At 43.7% G+C, this 17,338-nt stretch overlaps 1 pseudogene; it reads left to right on the forward strand.

Annotated features, from left to right (window-relative positions):
* The first annotated feature begins 1,609 nt into the window (after positions 1 to 1,609).
* LOC114490532 lies at positions 1,610 to 2,964 on the forward strand (annotated as a pseudogene).
* The last annotated feature ends 14,374 nt before the right edge of the window (positions 2,965 to 17,338 follow it).

The raw sequence follows: 17,338 nt of genomic DNA on the forward strand, positions 1-17,338 counted from the left end.
TTCTCCTTAAACTGAGAAACTAGATGGATGGATTGCTTTTTACTATCATGGGGAAGAATGTGGGAAGAGCAGGTTTTGAAGGGGGAAACATAAGGTGCTCAGTGGGACAAGGTAAGTTTTAAATGCCTGTTAGCCATGTCAGTGGAGATGTTTAGCAATCACTCATGTATAGCACGTTGCAGTGCGCTTCTGAAGTTCAGGGACAAGCTACAGGCTGAAGATCTGCACTTGGAGGCCATCAGCAAATACATCATACTTAATGCAGTGAGACTGCATGAAAACGCCTAGGGGTGAATGTAGGTGGAGAAATGAAAGTGTGCAAGGGCTGAGTCCTGGGAGGCTCCAGGGTTTATGGAGGTGAGTAGGATCCTGAGAGGGAGTAGCCTGGGCTAAGAGGAAGAGTGTATGTAAAGTGCTGGGAGCTGAAGAAATTTCCAGAAGAACAGAATGATCAGCTGGGTCATGTGCTGCCAATTGGTAAATAGGATGAGGACCAAGAAGCAACCTTAGGATTTAGCAAGAGGGGAGCTAGGAGTGTAGCTAAATTACACCATAGCATTGCTGCTTTGGCATCCATATTGCTTGGTCAAGTGGCCCACAGGGACCTTAAACTGACACTAGTGCCTTCATGAAAGTATGAGCCCGAGATTACAACCCACAGAATCACAAGCAAATGCGAGTTCTTGATATGACTACCCCAACAGCCCTTGTGATCAGTAGTCTCCCCTGCCTTGCAAGGCCTTCCCCCTTGTGTGCCCCTTGAACAAGGCCACTGTGAAGCTCACCAAAACCCTGTTGTTTGTTTGAACTGGCCAATCTGGCTTCTGCTCAGGAACACCAAAGCACTCTATCTCAGGTCCTGCCTCTCTCTGCACCCTATCTTGACCTCCGCGTGTGGTCCCTTGGGGTGTGCTACATACCTCCACTAGGACCTATGAGTAATAAACTTCTCTTTTCTCTTATGGTTGTTGATCCAGGACTCACCAACTGGCACCCTACAACCCACCTAACAAATGTTAATTTAACAACAAAGTCCTAACAGGAGGTCATCAGTGGAACTGACAGGGACATTCTGGTGGAGGGGGAGGGGCAGAAGTCAGAGTGGAGCGGTGAGGAAGAGGGACAGTGAGCACAGACAAGTCTTGAAGGGGGAGTTTTGCTCTCAGAGGGAACAGAATGGGGACATAGCTGAAGGGGAGTAAGGGGGCCCAAGAGGAGAGAATATTCTATCGAAGCAAAAATTATACTGGACAAAGCTAAACAGGCAAGGAAGTTTTTATTCAAGGTAATTGAAATAGGGGAGAGAAGCCAGAACTCGCTTGAGCCAACTCACCTGAAGCAGGGGGTGGGAGGATTTGTAAGGGCTATGATGAGGGAGGGAGGGAGGGAGATAAATAGATATGTGGCATCTATGCCTGCTAACTGGCTTTACCCAAAGGAATATTAAACTTCTCATATCATTATGAGTGGAGGTAGTTTTACAACTTGGAGCAAGGTGCCCACTTAGGTCAGGCTCCCACCCTGCCATAGAAACTGGGTTATTAGGATGAATTCTCTTTTGATTGCATTTCAAGAGATGGTACCCTGCTCCTCTATCTGCTCTGTAGCCTGTACCATGTGCGAGATTGTGCACATCCAGGTCGGCCAGTGTGGCAACCAGATTGGCGCCAAGTTTTGGGAGGTCATCAGTGATGAGCATGGGATTGACCACACTGGCAGTGACTATGGAGACAGTGACTTACAGCTGGAGAGAATCAATGTGTAGTAGAATGAAGCTGTTAGTAACAAGTACATAGCTCGGGCTATCTTGGTGGGTCTGGAGCTAGGCCCAATAGAGGCAGTCAGGTCTGGACCATTTGGCCAGATTTTCAGGCCAGACAACTTCATGTTTGGCCAGGGTGGGGCCAGGAACATCTGGGCAAAGGGCTACTACACAGAGGGAGCTGAATTGGCAGACTCAGTCATGGACTTGGTGAGGAAGGAGTCAGAGAGCTGTGACTGTCTGCAGAGCTTCCAGCTGACCCACTCACTGGGGGTGGCACTGGGTCAGGGATGGGCATGCTGCTTATCAGCAAGATCCGGCAGCAGTACCCAGACTGCAGCATGAACACCTATAGCATGATGCCTTCACCTGAGGTGTCCAACATAGTGGTTGAGCCCTACAATGCCACCCTCTTCATCCACCAGCTGCTGGAACACACAGATGAAACCTACTCCATCGACAATGAGGCCCTGTTTGACATTTGCTTTCACACCCCGAAACTGACCAACCCCACATACAGAGACCCCAACCACCTTGTGTCAGCCACCATGAGCAGGGTCACCACCTGCCTGCGCTTCTTGGGCCAGCTGAATGCAGACCTGTGCCAGTTGGCAGTGAACGTGGTGCCCTTCCCATCCGTGCACTTCTTCATGCCTGGCTTTGCCCCCTGGACCAGCTGGGACAGCCAGCATCACTGGGCCCTGACAGTAGCTGAGCTCACCCAGCAGATATTCAACACTAAGAACATGAAGGCTGCCTATGACCCCTGCCACAGCTGCTACCTGACAGTGGCTGCCATCTTCCGGGGCCACATGTCCATGAATGAAGTAGGTGAGCAGATGCTCAGCATGCAGTACAAGAACAGCAGCTACTTTGTGGAGTGGATCCCCAACAATGTGAAGACGGCCATGTGCAACATCCTACCTCGAGGCCTGAAGATGTCAGCTACCTTCATTGGCAACAGCACAGCCATCCAGGAGCCATTCAAGCGCATCTCAGAGCAGTTCACCATCATGTTCTAGCGCAAGGCCTTCCTGCACAAGTACATAGGGGAGGGCATGGACAAGATGGAGTTCGCCAAGGCTGAGAGCAACATGAACCACCTGGTGTCTGAGTACCAGCAGTACCAGGATGCCACCTCCTACACACAGGAGGAGGAGATGGTGGTAGAAGAGGAAAAGGGTAGAGGAGGAAAAGGGTGAGGATGACACTTAAGAAATTCTCAAATACATCATGCCTCCTTAGTGAACTTCCGTTGTCCTCAATCATGCATGGACTTTGTATCTGTATACTGTGGCACTCAGTTTTGCCTCTGTCAAAAGTTCACACTGTTGTAGTAATGTGGAACTCCTCTAAGAATTACAGTGCTGTCTAAGTTATCTATACTAATGAAAAAGCACATGTCAAAAAAAATTTTTTTCCTAGTCTGCCTCTGCATTTGCACCTGTAGCCACCCTGTGTTTTTTTCTGAGGGCTACTGACACCCCGGCACTTGCGGCGGGGCCTGGACCATTTTAGAAAGTGTTGTACAGTCTTACCTTTTCCTAGCTGTTCCCTTCTTTCAAGTTACCTTTCAGGGCTCTCTCTTTCTAGGGCACAACTCTCCTTTCACCTCCTCTGTGGGACACTCCCCTCCAGGAGAATTATGCTTCACTCCTCTGTCAGCCCCTAGAGTCCACACTGCTTTTACAGCACCATCTCTGCTTCCAGGGCCTCATTTGATTTTTGAGTCCCCGAAGGGCACAGACATAGTTTATTCATGTTATTGGTTCTACCTAAAGAATGTCTCTCAGTAATCACATGGGGTAAGAGATGATGTGATAATGTTTCAGAGGACCCATCGTCCTTTCCTCCTAAAACACAGGTTTTATCAGCTAGGAAAAAGGCATAGAACATTTTATTTATAATATTTGGCATGATCTGCAGCTAGTGTTTATTTCGAGTACAGGTCTTACAGCAGTTTCCACTGCCTAAGAAGTGCAGGTGGTATAAAGGGAGTGATTGCCTATGTTTATTCCTAATGGCGAGAATTTGATTCTGACTACGTAGCCTTACAAGGACTGTATTTAATAACTCTGCTAGTAGAATGCACTTGCTGAGATGTCATGACTGAGGCATCAACTACTGTATGGATTCTGAGTAAAGCAGTTCATAAGTGATTCCTATTTCAGATCATGTGGAAATACACACAGAGGTTATGTCAGCGCCAGACAGCTCTATTCGCCAGCCGAGTGAGATGTGGAGGGGAGGGTGGAACTCCATGATTGATTACAGATTGATGAGTTGGTTTAATACCAACTCGTCAGAGAGCTTCAGCTACAGAGTGGCTGTATTGATTAAGTAACACAGCATTGCAGGCTCTGATGGTTGGGGTTTGGCGGAAGGTTTCATGGGGTATGGAGTTTTAGGGTTCAGCTTTGGAGCCCATGAGAAGAGCGATGCTTTCACCTGTTACTCTGCTGGGGGCTCGCTGCGATTATTACCTTCTGACCTCTGAATGGGGCTAGAGAGTGGGGGCGGGGGAAAGCCTTAGAATTAGTAGGAGAAAATGAACGTGAAGACAAAAACCAATAAGTGGTCACAGAGCTGCCAAGAGTGAAGGCAGTAACGAGACAGAATTAGTTCTTACTGACAACTTGAAATTGCCTGCAACATTATAAAAAAATCAATCAGCCTGTGAAAAGCAGGCTCACAGTGACCACTGGATGGTGTGATGTTTGCAATTTGTCTGGACACTAATTTAGAGAAGCCAGAGGGTTTTAACCTAATACACAGCTTTTGGCTGGTACAAAGCTTTTAAAGAGAAGGCTGAAAATTAGCTTCAACTAGGGTTATTTTTTTTCCAACCATCTTAAAATCACTAGAACTAAGATTAGTTGCTTACTCATTCCTTCAACCTAATATCTATTGCTTTTTTGCTGTCCTAACAATGTATTATGAACAGTTTTAGTGTCTCTTTTCCCTACTGTATCATCCTTTGTGAATTGTTTCTCTGCTTTTTTTCTTTTCTAGTGGCAAACTGGCAGGGGTGGGGGTGAGAAAAATTTAAATTTTTTATCCTCACCCAGGACGTGGTTATTGATTTTAGAGGGAGGGAGGGAGAGAGAGAGAGAGGGAGAGAAACATCAGTCATCTTTCTCTTGCTTGCGTGCACCCTGAGTGGGGACTGAACCCGCAGCTGAGGCACGTGCCCCAGCTGGCAATTCAATCCTTGACTTTTCCATCTATGGGATGACACTCCAACTGAGCCATACTGGCCAGAGCAGGAAAAATAAATTTTCTTGTACCCTTCTAAGTCCTTCTGGCTGGTCTAATAATTAGCATGACAGATTAACAGGAGAATATAGCCAAATTTATTATACCTGTACATATGGGGGTTCCCTAAGAAGGTAGGACTCAAGGATAAATAGGGCAGTTAAAGCTTATGTGCTATTCTGGACTAAGGCCAAGGCGGTAGAGGTCTGGGCTTCCAAGGTAAAGCAGGCAATTCACAGGTAGATGAGAAAGAGAAAGAAACATTTGGTAAACACTCTTATTGGACCACCCAGAAACAATGGGACCCAGAGGAGAGTCGAACAGACAGAAGTTCCTAGGCTCCTTCCTATCCGCAATGCTTACTTTATGTTTTGCTAAGGTGACAGCTCTCTGCCTTTAACCAGGTTTTTCTATCTGGATTCCTTTAGGCTGTTAAGGAGGAGGTCCAAAGTTTTCTTTTGAGGTTTTTGTTTCTTAGAAATGACCAGATTAAAATAATATCCCAGAGTTATGCTTTGGGGTGGCAAACTCTGCTTTCTCTTAACACTGTTATTGTGTCCCTTAAAATTTTGAATAAGTGTAGGAAAATATTAGCTTCCTTAATTCATCCTTCTAACAGATGTGGATGCTGAACACATATAGAGACTCTTCAAGGAATTTCAGTCTCCTGGGAGAGGCAGATGAGTCACCCCACAACTGAAATAGGTACAGAGAGAGGTGTTTGTATTGTGGTGGCTGTTGTAGCAGGGCAGAAATTGTATGTGGCTGCTAACTGTATCCCCAGAAACTAGCACATGAATGGAACTTTGTACAATGTTTAAAAAAAGAAAGCTCCCAAGGAAGCAAATGGGTTGAGAAAGGGAATTCCAGACATAGGGGCAAGCAAGTACAAAGTCCCAAGAGTATAAACACATCTTTAGGTATTATGTGATGGCCAGGTGGTAGGGCTGTAGGAAGTTAAGGTGTCAGTGGAGGCGGGCTCAGATCATGTAGGGCCTGGGGTGGAAGGGCATCCTCTGAAGGCTGTGTGGAGCTCGGGAAGTATGCACCCAGCAGGTGCTCACACGTGTTTGTCACAGGGCTGAGTGAATGAATGGAGGGACTTTAAGCTAGGGAGGCCTTTGGTTAGATTTGTGTCTTAGATTCTCTTGCTACTATGGGAAATGGTCTGGAAGGGGTAGGTCTAAAACAGGGGTCTCAACTGGGGGTGATTTTGCTCCCCAGGGGACATTTGGCAATGTCTGGAGGTAATGTAGCTAGTTATAACTTAGAGGTTGTCCCTAGTATCTAGCATATAGAGGCCAGGGATGCTGCTACATGTCTTACAAGGCAAAGAACAAACGTCCCCTTCCCCACAAAAGAGAAGTATTCATCCCAAAATGATGATGGTGCTGGGGTTGAGAAAGCCTGGTACAGAAGGAGAAAATCATTAGAAAGCACACAAGTTTGCAAATATACTGAAACTACAGCCATAATGTATAGAGAAAATGTAGTTTCTTAAATTTGCCTAGAGCTGATCTACCCTCAAGAGACCCACTTACTGGTTAGAAGGAAAAAAATCAGACACTCTTTAGTCTAAGGCAGTTTAGAACTTGGTATGATCCAATAATTGTAAAAAGTCCCTTTAGAGAGTGCTCGGTTTTTTGAGGATAATTGCAACATCCCCTCCTCCCCGACTTTCCAAGATTTTTTCCAAGTTAGTATCCAAATTTGTGGGAGGAGGGGACTCATGAGACCACATATGATGTCATGGAGCCTAGAAAATTCTTTGAAAAACTCAGGAGCCACTGCTGGGTTGAAGGAACTGTCATCCTATGGTTTTCAACCCAGAGAGGCTCAATATTTTTGGTTTTGTTTACATATTTGGGCTCCATGTGAGATTTTATTTGAGGAAAGAGGTTCTGCTAAAAAAAAATTGAAAACCACTAACCTGCCACACCATTGAGGTCATCTACACTGGAGTGTGAGTTAAAGGCTTAGGCCATTATCCTGTGATCAAAGCATTTTTATGGGAGCCATGGCATTTGTTTTTAGGTTTTGCTCCTGAGAATTGGGCTGCCTAAACCTTTTAGTTATGTCCAATTTTGTCATCATTGTGTAGATGTGTATACACTCTTTCCATCATGGTCAATGTATTTTTTACAAATGTAGCAATTTCTCATTGAAAATTGCCCTCCTAAGGGACCATAATAGATTTCATGGTTCTCCAATGAAGAGGGAAGGTGCTAACTAGCCGTGTGGCTCAAAGTACATCATTACAGTAACAACTGCGCTTGAGGAATAAAGAGCTGGTATTATAGCCTTAACATTCCCTTTTAATACCAATAAAAAGAAATTTTCACACTTGTTCTATGAATAAAGTTTCTTCAATAATTCCTTCTGTGTGGCTGAATCTCTTCTCTTTCGCCCATGAGATCAGAAGACAGCTAGATGAGAGAAGGGCTGAATAGGGCTGAAGGATTTATGGTGAGGATTAACAATAATGTCAATTATTATAAATATAATAACAGTCGATATTTTTTGAGCACTTAGACTCTGTTCTAAGCATTGCTCTCCGCACTTCTGATTTAACTGTAACCCTCACTATAGCTCTACAAATAAGTGCTAAGCCAGGAAACAGGCATGAAGAGATGAAGGAATGCTTAAGGCCACGCTTGGCTGAGTCTGATTCAGTCAAACCCAGGGGGTCTGGTTCCAAAGTCCAAGTGCTGGGTTTTCTGTGTTGTGTACTGGCTGTTCTCTCTGCCTTGATGCTTTCTGCATTAGGTTCATCCATCTGCCTGTAGTACAAAAGCAACATCATGTCATCAGTGTCCTTTAGCAAAGATTTGGAACACTTAGATCCTTAAAGAGCAAGGCAGAGAGCTACATATTGTGGGGGATTTGATGACAATTCTTGGAGTAGAGAGTGAATTGAAGCTCCAGAATTCCTCCACTTATGATCAGTCACATTGTCTTGGATGGTCTACCCTGGATTTGTGTGGCCTAGGGACGTGGTTCTAATAGGGCATTGATCATAAGTCTATGATGAACCTGGCACTATGTCAGCATTGCGGGGTTAGAGAGAAGTCTACCTACTTCTTCGTGAATGGTTTGATATATTTGAAGAAAATATTTTGTTCGTTTGTTTTAAAGCATCATCTCAGTAGCAAGTACCATGCTAGGCATTTTACATTGGTTCTCGTGGGATTCTTCTAACATCCTTGGGACGTCAGTACTCTCTGCATTTGATGGATGGAAAACCGAATCTTACAGGGACTGAGGCACCTGTTTAAGGTCACATTAGCCAGTAAAGGGCAAGACCAGGATCAAAACCTGGAGTAAATTAAAGAATACAATGTCAATTTTAATGAGATCTGTTTATTATGTATGTATCTCAGTGAATCCAGAGAAATGAAGAGCCAGTTAGCTCTGGGGAGCAGTGTTTTTTAACCACTTTCCATGGCATATTAGTTCCAGAAGATGTTATTTCTGTGGGGGGCAGGGGGAGAAACAGATAATTCTGTAGTCACATGTGAGACGTGGCATACCATTTTCCTCTTAGTGATTCATCAGCTTAATGTGACCCCGGAAATCCTGCAGAAGGAAGTTTTTTTCACTTGATTTAATCTATCCAGTATTTCCCAACTTCCTGAGGCATGGTGATCAGCAGAAGACCAGCTCGGGAGATTGTGGTTTCAAGGATGAAAACCTTAGGAGAAGCAAGCATGTGGGCAGCCTGCCATCAGATGGTTAAAGTACCATTTCTTTTGTAGTATCCAGAGCCTTTGTGGGTCATCTTAGGTGCCGAAGGAGAAGAGATCAAGGCCATATTGCCCAAACTCAACTTTGCTACAAGTAATTCTGTCTGTAAAGTCACATTTGCTACCCATGTTAAAAATTATTTTTGATTGAGATAATTCACATATCACAAAATTCACCCTCTTAATGTATATAATTCATTGGTTTTAGAAAGATTTCATAAGGTTGTACAACTAACATAGTGTCTAATTCCAGAACATTTCATCATCCCAAAGAAACCTCACACCCATCAGTAGTGACTCCCCATTTCCCCTCCTCCCACTGCCTGGCAACTACCTGTCTACTTCCTGTCTCTGGATTTGCCTATTCTGGACATTTCAAATAAGTGAAATCACACAAGTCATGGTCTTTTATACCTGGCTTCTTTCAATTAGCAAAATGTTTTCAAAGCTTGCCTATGTTGGAGCATGTATCAGTATTTCACTCCTTTTTAAGGCTGAATAATATTCCATCGTTGGGTGTGTGTTGCATCTGCAGTTTGGAAGCAAAGTGACAGTGGGAGAGGACCCAGTCCTCCCAGTGACTAGGGAAAGCTGTGAGGTGGATCCTCTTGTTGTTTTTCTATACCTGCTGCTCACATGGATGCTCTGTTTGTGTGGAGGAACTTGACCCTCAGACCAGGGCTGGGGAACCAGGCCTGGCCCATCACAGGTTTGGTTCCAGTTGAGGTATGTGACCCAAGCATGCTTGGGTTCATCAGAACAGAGGCCTGTCCCCTGGCTAGGGACACTGTGGGTCTGTATGTGAAGCTTCTTGTCACTACTTGCAGAGAATCCCCCCGAGAATGGACATACCATAATGGGAAACAGGTCTTGTAAATGACCTAAAACAACTGTATCACATAAAACCCTTGGGTAGTTTTTGACTGGTAACTGTAATTACCAGGAGGTTTAAGGTAAGTAGGGTTGACACCACTGTCATCTTGCTTTCCTATTAAAAGGTGAGCAGGTCTTGCAAATTCTATGACATATATAGATAGCTAGTAAATAAACATTTTAGTTGCTAGCAGGAGTCAAAATAGTTCAATCAGTTCATTCTATTAGCTTTATGAATTTCAAAATCCCTTCTCTTTTATGTCTGCAATAAAGAATCTGACTTCATTTTTTTCATGTTTGACTACTGACAACTTTTAAGCCTCATTCCTTTCTCTTCCCCTTCTGTTCCATATGGGCAAGCAGATCAGGAAGCCTGGGTGCTCCTTCTGTGGTTCAGCGGTGGGGGGAATGCAACTTCTGTGAGCCCTTCTCCTTCTGTGAACCTACCTCCTGCTCCCACCCCCAGTCACCATAACCCAGGTCAGCTTCCTTTCCCTCAGTCTCTACATCTGAATCCAGTTTTGGGCTAGGGTCCATCTTGTGTCTGCAGAGTGGCCGCATCAAGGTTTTTGTGTAGAAGATTGATGTGAGGCAGAAATGATGGCATCCCAGAGGCAAGATTCTTCTATGCTGAGTTCAGCAACAGATAACCAGAAAGCTTCCAAGCCTCTAAACCCCTGGCTTGACACATGACTGGTTAGGGATGAATCATGGGAGAGTAGGGGACACAACTAGTGGTAAAAGCCATAGCTCTGGTGGAAATGATAGATGCTGTTAGACAATTCACTTATCTTGAATATCTTTAATTTCAACATTAAGAACCCATTCCTAACATTCATCATGCTAAGTAGCCACTATTTTCTCAGTCACTATGTTAATAGGCAAAACCTCTGGTGTTGATAGAGATCTTCTGATACTTGATCTTTGTAGATACCCTGGATTCAGCTATGCCTGATACTTTGAACTTAACGATTATATGAGCCAATCAATTCCCTTTATGTTTTAGTTTAAGCTGGTATGAATTGGGTTCTGTCAGTCACTCCTAAAATACTTCTGCACAAAACAGAATGTTAAAAATGTGGAGTTGGGGGTCAACAGGAGTATGTCCACCCCTCCTACCTTGTTTCTCAACTTTCTTCAACTAAACAATTTCTGATATTTGTATGTTGAGAGACGGAAGAATTCCCTGATCTACCCTTCTTTTGTTCTTATGGTTGGACTGATAATAAAACAATAAAATTGACACAAGACTAGCTTAACAGGAGGAAAATAAGCAATCTAATATGTGCACATGGAAGGATCATGGTATGATGCTCAGGTTATAAAATGAGGCTCAAAGAAATGATCAAGCCAGGTACCTTTGTATACTATTTAGACAAAAACAATAAATTTGTGAGAAATCGACAGGACAAAGAAAGTTAATGCTCATTATAAAGGAATCTAAGCAAGGTCTGGACGTTTGTTAATGAGGAATTTAAAGTAGTAAATTAGAAAAGAGGCAATAGGAATTGATTACCCAGACTTTTGGCTCTCAGTTGTTTAGTTCTGGTGCTAAGGGGTGTCTTCCAGGTGCTGGGAAGTCACCTTTCACACGGGAGGTTTATTTCTGGAACCCAAGGACAAAGAGAGGGTCAAGGTGCCCTCCTGGCACCAGCTGCTCATCAGGTAACTTTAATTATAAGTAATCAATATGCCTTTTGGGGTATTTTGGGCTGGTTCATCTTGTACCCTGATATGTGTAACTTAATGTTTAAGAAAAATGGTAAAACCTTCAATATCCTAATCTAGCCTCAGTTCCCACTACCAGGAAATGTAAATCTCAGCTGCAGTGTTAAGGATTGTTCTAAATTTGAAAGCTGCTTTAGTGAAACCTTCTTCCATTTTACACCCCCAAGCCAAACTTCATGGGTGGGCACTTTGTTGAACAACTCTCGGAGAAGACTGGAGCACTGGGACAAAAATGGGAAGTTTTGCTCAGCCTTACAATACATGTTAACAGTGCAGGAGGCCCGAGAATCCTCAAAAATAAACATCACCACAAAAGAATGGTCTTTGTTTGCTTTTCATGCAAATCAGCATTTCCAGAGGACTTCAATGTTTTTAAAACCAACTGAGGATAAAAGCAACCGAGGGCTGTCCTGATAAATCCCTGCTTCTGCTCCAGGGTGAGAATATGGTGTTTTCCACTGGATCTCTGCCTGTTGGGTTCTTTGAGTCATTCAGTGTTTGTAACAGTAAGAGGGGAACAGTAGTTCAAAAGCCTCTACACAAAGAGGTGGGCCCACTGGCATTTGTAGAAGACCAATCGTTCCTGTGCCTGTTCAGTCCGTTGTCTAAATGCAAGGCGCTGTGTTCTCTACTGACGAGGTGATAGGGCCCCCAGACAGACATGCATTCATTGACCTCATGCCCTTGTGGGAAGATGCTTAATAAGCAAGGAAAGGGAGATATGACTAGAATGATCTTTGAAATTAAATAGTGCTATAAAGAAAACTTAACAGTAAGTAGAGGGAGAAGACAGCTGATAGACTTGTTAGAAGTGACAACAGGGTTGAGAGATTTTAAAAGCAGGGAGGGAGGAGTCAGCTTTTTGTTGAAGTAAGCCAGATGAGCCTTTAGATGAATAAGGGAATTGCTATCTGTTTTCCTGTGCACCTGAATTGTTTCTTATAACAAGGCCTGAGTATGAGGTCTCATTGTAAGTTTATTAGACATGATTATTGTTAGGTAGACTTAGCAGCTAGTCATTTAACAGCTGGGGTGTGGGTGGTTGGTGATCACTCAAACCTTTTATTGTGTACTTAACACTGAAGATATGGCATAGAGGCCCTGTTCAAAGTTGTTAGGGTCTGGCTACTTGACATGTGGTTCGCTGATCGGCAGCATCGACATCCTGGGAGTCTGTTAGAAATGCAGAATCTCAGACCCCACCCCAGACCTGCTGAACTAATTTGCTTTTTATTTTTTATTTGTTTATTTTGAATAGTTCATTTTTATTGTATTTTCCATTAACATTTATCTCCCCTATATCCTCTTCCACCTCCACCCACCCCGCTGCCCCCCACAATCACCACATGGTTGTCTGTGTCTGTGAGTTCTTTTTCTTTTTTGTTCTATCCCACCATCGCCTCCTCCCCATCCCTCAGAGCTGTCAGCCTGCTCTCTATCCATGAGTCTGTCTCTGTTTTTGCTTGTTAGTTTAGTTTGTTCATTAGATTCCAGATATGAGTGAAATCATATGGTAATTGTCTTCCTCTGGTTGGCTTATTTCACTTAGCATAATGTTCTCCAGGTCCATTAACCAACTTTTTAAACTAGATCCCTGTGATTCATGACTTGGAGGTGCCTTAACATTGGAGAAGCACTGGCTTAGTTAACAGAGGTAAGAATGAAAAGAGCTGGAATCTTCACTTAACCTAGGCCATGAGTTTGTTCATGGAATGAGACAAGCAAATACATGGACTTAATGTGAAAGCTACAAGCAGGTAACAAGGAGCTGCAAAAGTGCAGGAGAGGGAGTAATGAAGCCCTACTGGCACTGGTGGAATGGGGAAGTGGAAGAAGCTCAAGGAAGTCTTCTGGAAGTAATGACCCCAATGTGAAGATGGCAAAAATCGGTCAGATACATAAAGGATTTTTAAGTGGAGGAAGGTCATGCAGATTTGCATGTGGTGCATGGAGGAGTTTGTGGGAAGATAGTCTGCGGAAGGTAGAGCAGAGTGCAGGAGACCAGTGTTTGAGATGAGACCAGAAAAAGCTCAAACCTTGTGGCTGGGTTGATCCAAGCCCAGGAAGGCCTCAGGAGGAAGAACTGCTGGTTGGTTTAGGAAGAGACAGTATGGAGCAGGCCAGGACTGGAAGGAACACGATGCTTGAGTTGAGTTTACACTTTACTGAATCTTACCAGGTCAATGTGCACGGGTTTTCCTCCTCTGTAGTGAGTATCGAGTCCCCCTCCCCTCTACTGCTGGCCTGCTCCCTCTGTCTGCAGAGGGTACAGTTTGGAGGTTAGAGGTGTCTTGACCCAGCGCAGAGCTAATTGACCCTGAATGGTGGTTGGTGGACTTAACAGGAAAGAGGGGCAGACTGGCTTCAGTTGTCCTGGCACATCATCACTCCTCCTTTTTGCTATGGGTTTCTTGTTCATAAATGTATGTAGACTTCCTAAAAGTGTTGGAGAACTTTTGAGGGAAGGAAGAAAAACAGGGTCATTGACTGTTAATGATTTAGATGGTTCTATGTTTAGCAAACAGAGGGCAGATCTGAGATTGGATGACTGTTGCCAGGGACTAAGTCAAAAAGTCTCCTTGACTTCACTTTAGAATGGTGGTTTCCTGAACTATATTTTTTAAACAGAAGAATTTTTTTTTGTTTGAGCATGAAAGCTCAGCCCATGAAACAGCTGCAAGTGATGCTCCTGCTGTATGACGATGGGGGTGGTGGTCATGAACCTCTCCCACACTGGGCCTCGTGTCTACTCAGGGCTGTGGAGCCACAGGGTTCTTGAGAAACCAGTTGGAAATCAATGTTTTGGTAAAAAAAAAGATATGCTAGCTCAAGGCTCCCATGGATGGCAACTGTTAGCAAGTCATATATGAGTTTATTTGTACGCAGCCAACCATGTGGCCCTCATATCCTAAGAGTAAAACTAAAAAGAACAAAACCAAACCAGAAGAGACAAGGGACAAAACAATTGACCACTGCCCTGGCTGGTGTAGCTTGGTGGACTGAGCACGGGCTGCAAACCAAAGCATCGCAGGTTCGATTCCCAGTCAGGGCACATGCCTGGGTTGCAGGCCAAGGCCCCCAGCAACTGCACATTGATATTTCTCTCTCTTTCTCTCTTTCGCTCTCCCTTACCTCTCTAAAAATAAATAAATAAAATCTTTTAAAAAATTGACCACTATAAATATGCTTAATAACTTGGATTTCAAAAAAATTCATATGCTGTAAATTGAGTATGTTAATCATGAAGGGAAAGGAAAGTTCTTGGGAAGATCAGGAAGTGGATGTCTCCTAGTGTAATTTACCACTTGCTAGGGGGAGAGACTGGTAGAGGACAGCTTAGTCTCTGCCCACCTCTTTCTTTCTTGGACGGCTGGGGCTGCTGGGAGCCAAGCAGCCGCAGAAGAGCACGTCAGCAAACCGCCTGGCAGGGTGAGTCAGTCTGTGTCTCCGAGTTCAGCAATTAGGAGGCTGTTTGTTTGCTTCCTCCCACTCTTAAGCTCCAGCTTCCCCTCAAAGACAAAGAATTTGTTTTAAAAAACACACACACACAAATGAAGGAAATTCCCCAAAGAACCTCACCGGGGGAACAACAAAAACATTCATTGTAAACAGCAGGTTTGTCTTCTGACAGGTTTTGTTTGCAAATGATAACAATTACAGGCAATTTTTTATTTCAATTGGAGGAGCAGGTATTAAAAAGAGAGAGAGAGAGGGGGAGAAGGAGAATGAGAGCAGGTGAATCTCCCTAGTGCCTTATTCACTCTCAGGTCTACAACCTAACACGAGTGTGGAGGGCTAGGCAGTGTCTCCTCATTCCATTAAGTGAGATCTAATTGTGGCTGTTCGGTCTGTTGGCAGATGCAGTTTCTACATAACAACAGCCCAGAGACAGGGCTGCGTGATTAATGCCTCCAGTTGTCATATGCCCCATTATCTGTGCATTTGCATAACTTAATGGTTTAGGACAGGGGAGAGAGGATGCTTAATTTAATGTTTAGCAGGCCCTTGATAGCTGAATAATTTAAGAACTGTCAAGGGGGGTCAGTCCTACAGCAATTCAGCAAGACAGCTATGATTTCTGCATATCGTTAAAATTCTTACTTAGGATAATTTTTTTTAAGGAAAAAGAAAAGAACAACAATGCCTGAAAGGAAGCACGGCCTTCCCCGCCCCCCATTTTGTTAACCATTTCTTCCCCAAGGAAAATAGAAATTTTGTTTCTTGACAGCAGTCAAATGCCTGAAGATAGCTTGGCCGGGATGTGTGTTGGGGAAGGATAGGTTCACTCTCTTCCTTCATTTATCTCCTGCCTGGACCCCAGGAACTTCTTCCCTCCCATTGTGATTGGTCTCCTCCTGTTCTCTTTGTCCCCTCAACCATCTCACCTATTGGTGCCCCTTTTTATGAGCTGTTTGCAATCCTTCCCCCCACCTCTCAGCCTGTAGCTGAAAGGAAGATGGGTGAGTGGTGGGGGGAGGAGCAAAATTTGCTTAAAATCAACAGCCCAAATGGCCTTCACTAGGAAACACTGTCAGTTTCATTAGTTGCTAATGAATATTATTAAACTAATCTGTCATTTGTTTTCTAATTATGTGTCACCAGGCATCACAATGGCAATGGAGGAGACTGCTGGTGAACAACTTTCCTCATTGAGTCTTTTTCTCTTAAAAAGTAACAGCCAGGAATGATTAGTAATAATTTGAACCTGGGTGATTTTCCCCCTATTCCTTAGTCTTTTCATTTTTCTCACTCACATTTATAATAAATCTCCAGGATCTTCATCACCATCCAGCCTCTACAGCCCACTCCCAGAGTTAGACCCTGGCCCACGGCAAACTTAGGGCAGCCTCACTTTTGAAGTCTACAGCTTGATCGAGACCACAGCTTCCCATTATTTCCATCATGATTTTATGGGTCTGGAAGGTGGGCTGGACTCAGTGGCTCCACATTGCATGCATTGGGTCACTCAGTGCTTAAGTGGTCAGCAGGGTTAAAGTTGGGTTTATTTACATGACTGACACTTTGATGGAAGTGTCTGGTTGGATGCAGAGCTCAACTGCCCACCCTCTTCTTTCTGTGGTGTAGGCCTCTCCATGTCATTCTTCTAGTGAGTAAACTTACATGTAGCTCAGCGCTTCAACAGTGACTATGTAAAGACCAGAAGTAGAAGCTTCTACTGTCTAAAGGCCTGACACAGAAGCTCACATAGCATCATTTCCACCATATTTTATTGGATAATGTAGTCAGGGCCCACCCAGACTCAGTCTTTTCCTAATTTGAGCAGCCGAGTGCAGCCCAGAAAAGTTGCACATCCTTACAAAGTGGCCCCTCTGAAAGTCAGTGGGTTCAATTTTCAGTTGGGTTCCAAAAGCTGCCTGGTCAACCTCTCTGTGCTTCTCATTTCTCTCTAAGCTCCTGTGATAATTATTAGAAATGTTTATCCCTCCTGAAATGCTCAATCTGACTCTTCCTCTCTAAGGGCCTCATTTGATATACCGTATTTTGCCATGTATAATGCATACCCATGTTTTTGGCCCAAACTTTCAGGAAAAAAAATCTTTTGTTTTAATTTCTTAATTCAATTTTTTACTTATTTATATTTAGAAACAAAACCAGTTATTGCATTCCAGGGTATTATTTTGCATATGGATATTATTATTGCTTTCTAGAGTTATACTTTTAATGCATAAGCATAAATAAAAGAAATGAAAACATTTATATAGGCATGGAATTAGTACTACCCATGTATATTGTGCATCCTTATTTTTTTCCTCATAAATCTGGGCAAAGAGGTGCACATTATACATGGCAAAATACGATACTTCTTGAAAGGTAGCCTTGCTTTCTATTTCTCAGGGGCATGAACATTCGCTGTCACCTGAACACATCTACTTCAAAATCCTCTCTGTGTCAGAGATGTCCTTCCTTATTTTCAGATTGGTCCTCCCACTAACTGCATCCTTCATTTTGTCTCTTT

Source organism: Phyllostomus discolor, chromosome 3, assembly GCF_004126475.2.
Source record: "Phyllostomus discolor isolate MPI-MPIP mPhyDis1 chromosome 3, mPhyDis1.pri.v3, whole genome shotgun sequence".
NCBI classification, from domain to species: Eukaryota; Metazoa; Chordata; class Mammalia; order Chiroptera; family Phyllostomidae; genus Phyllostomus; species Phyllostomus discolor.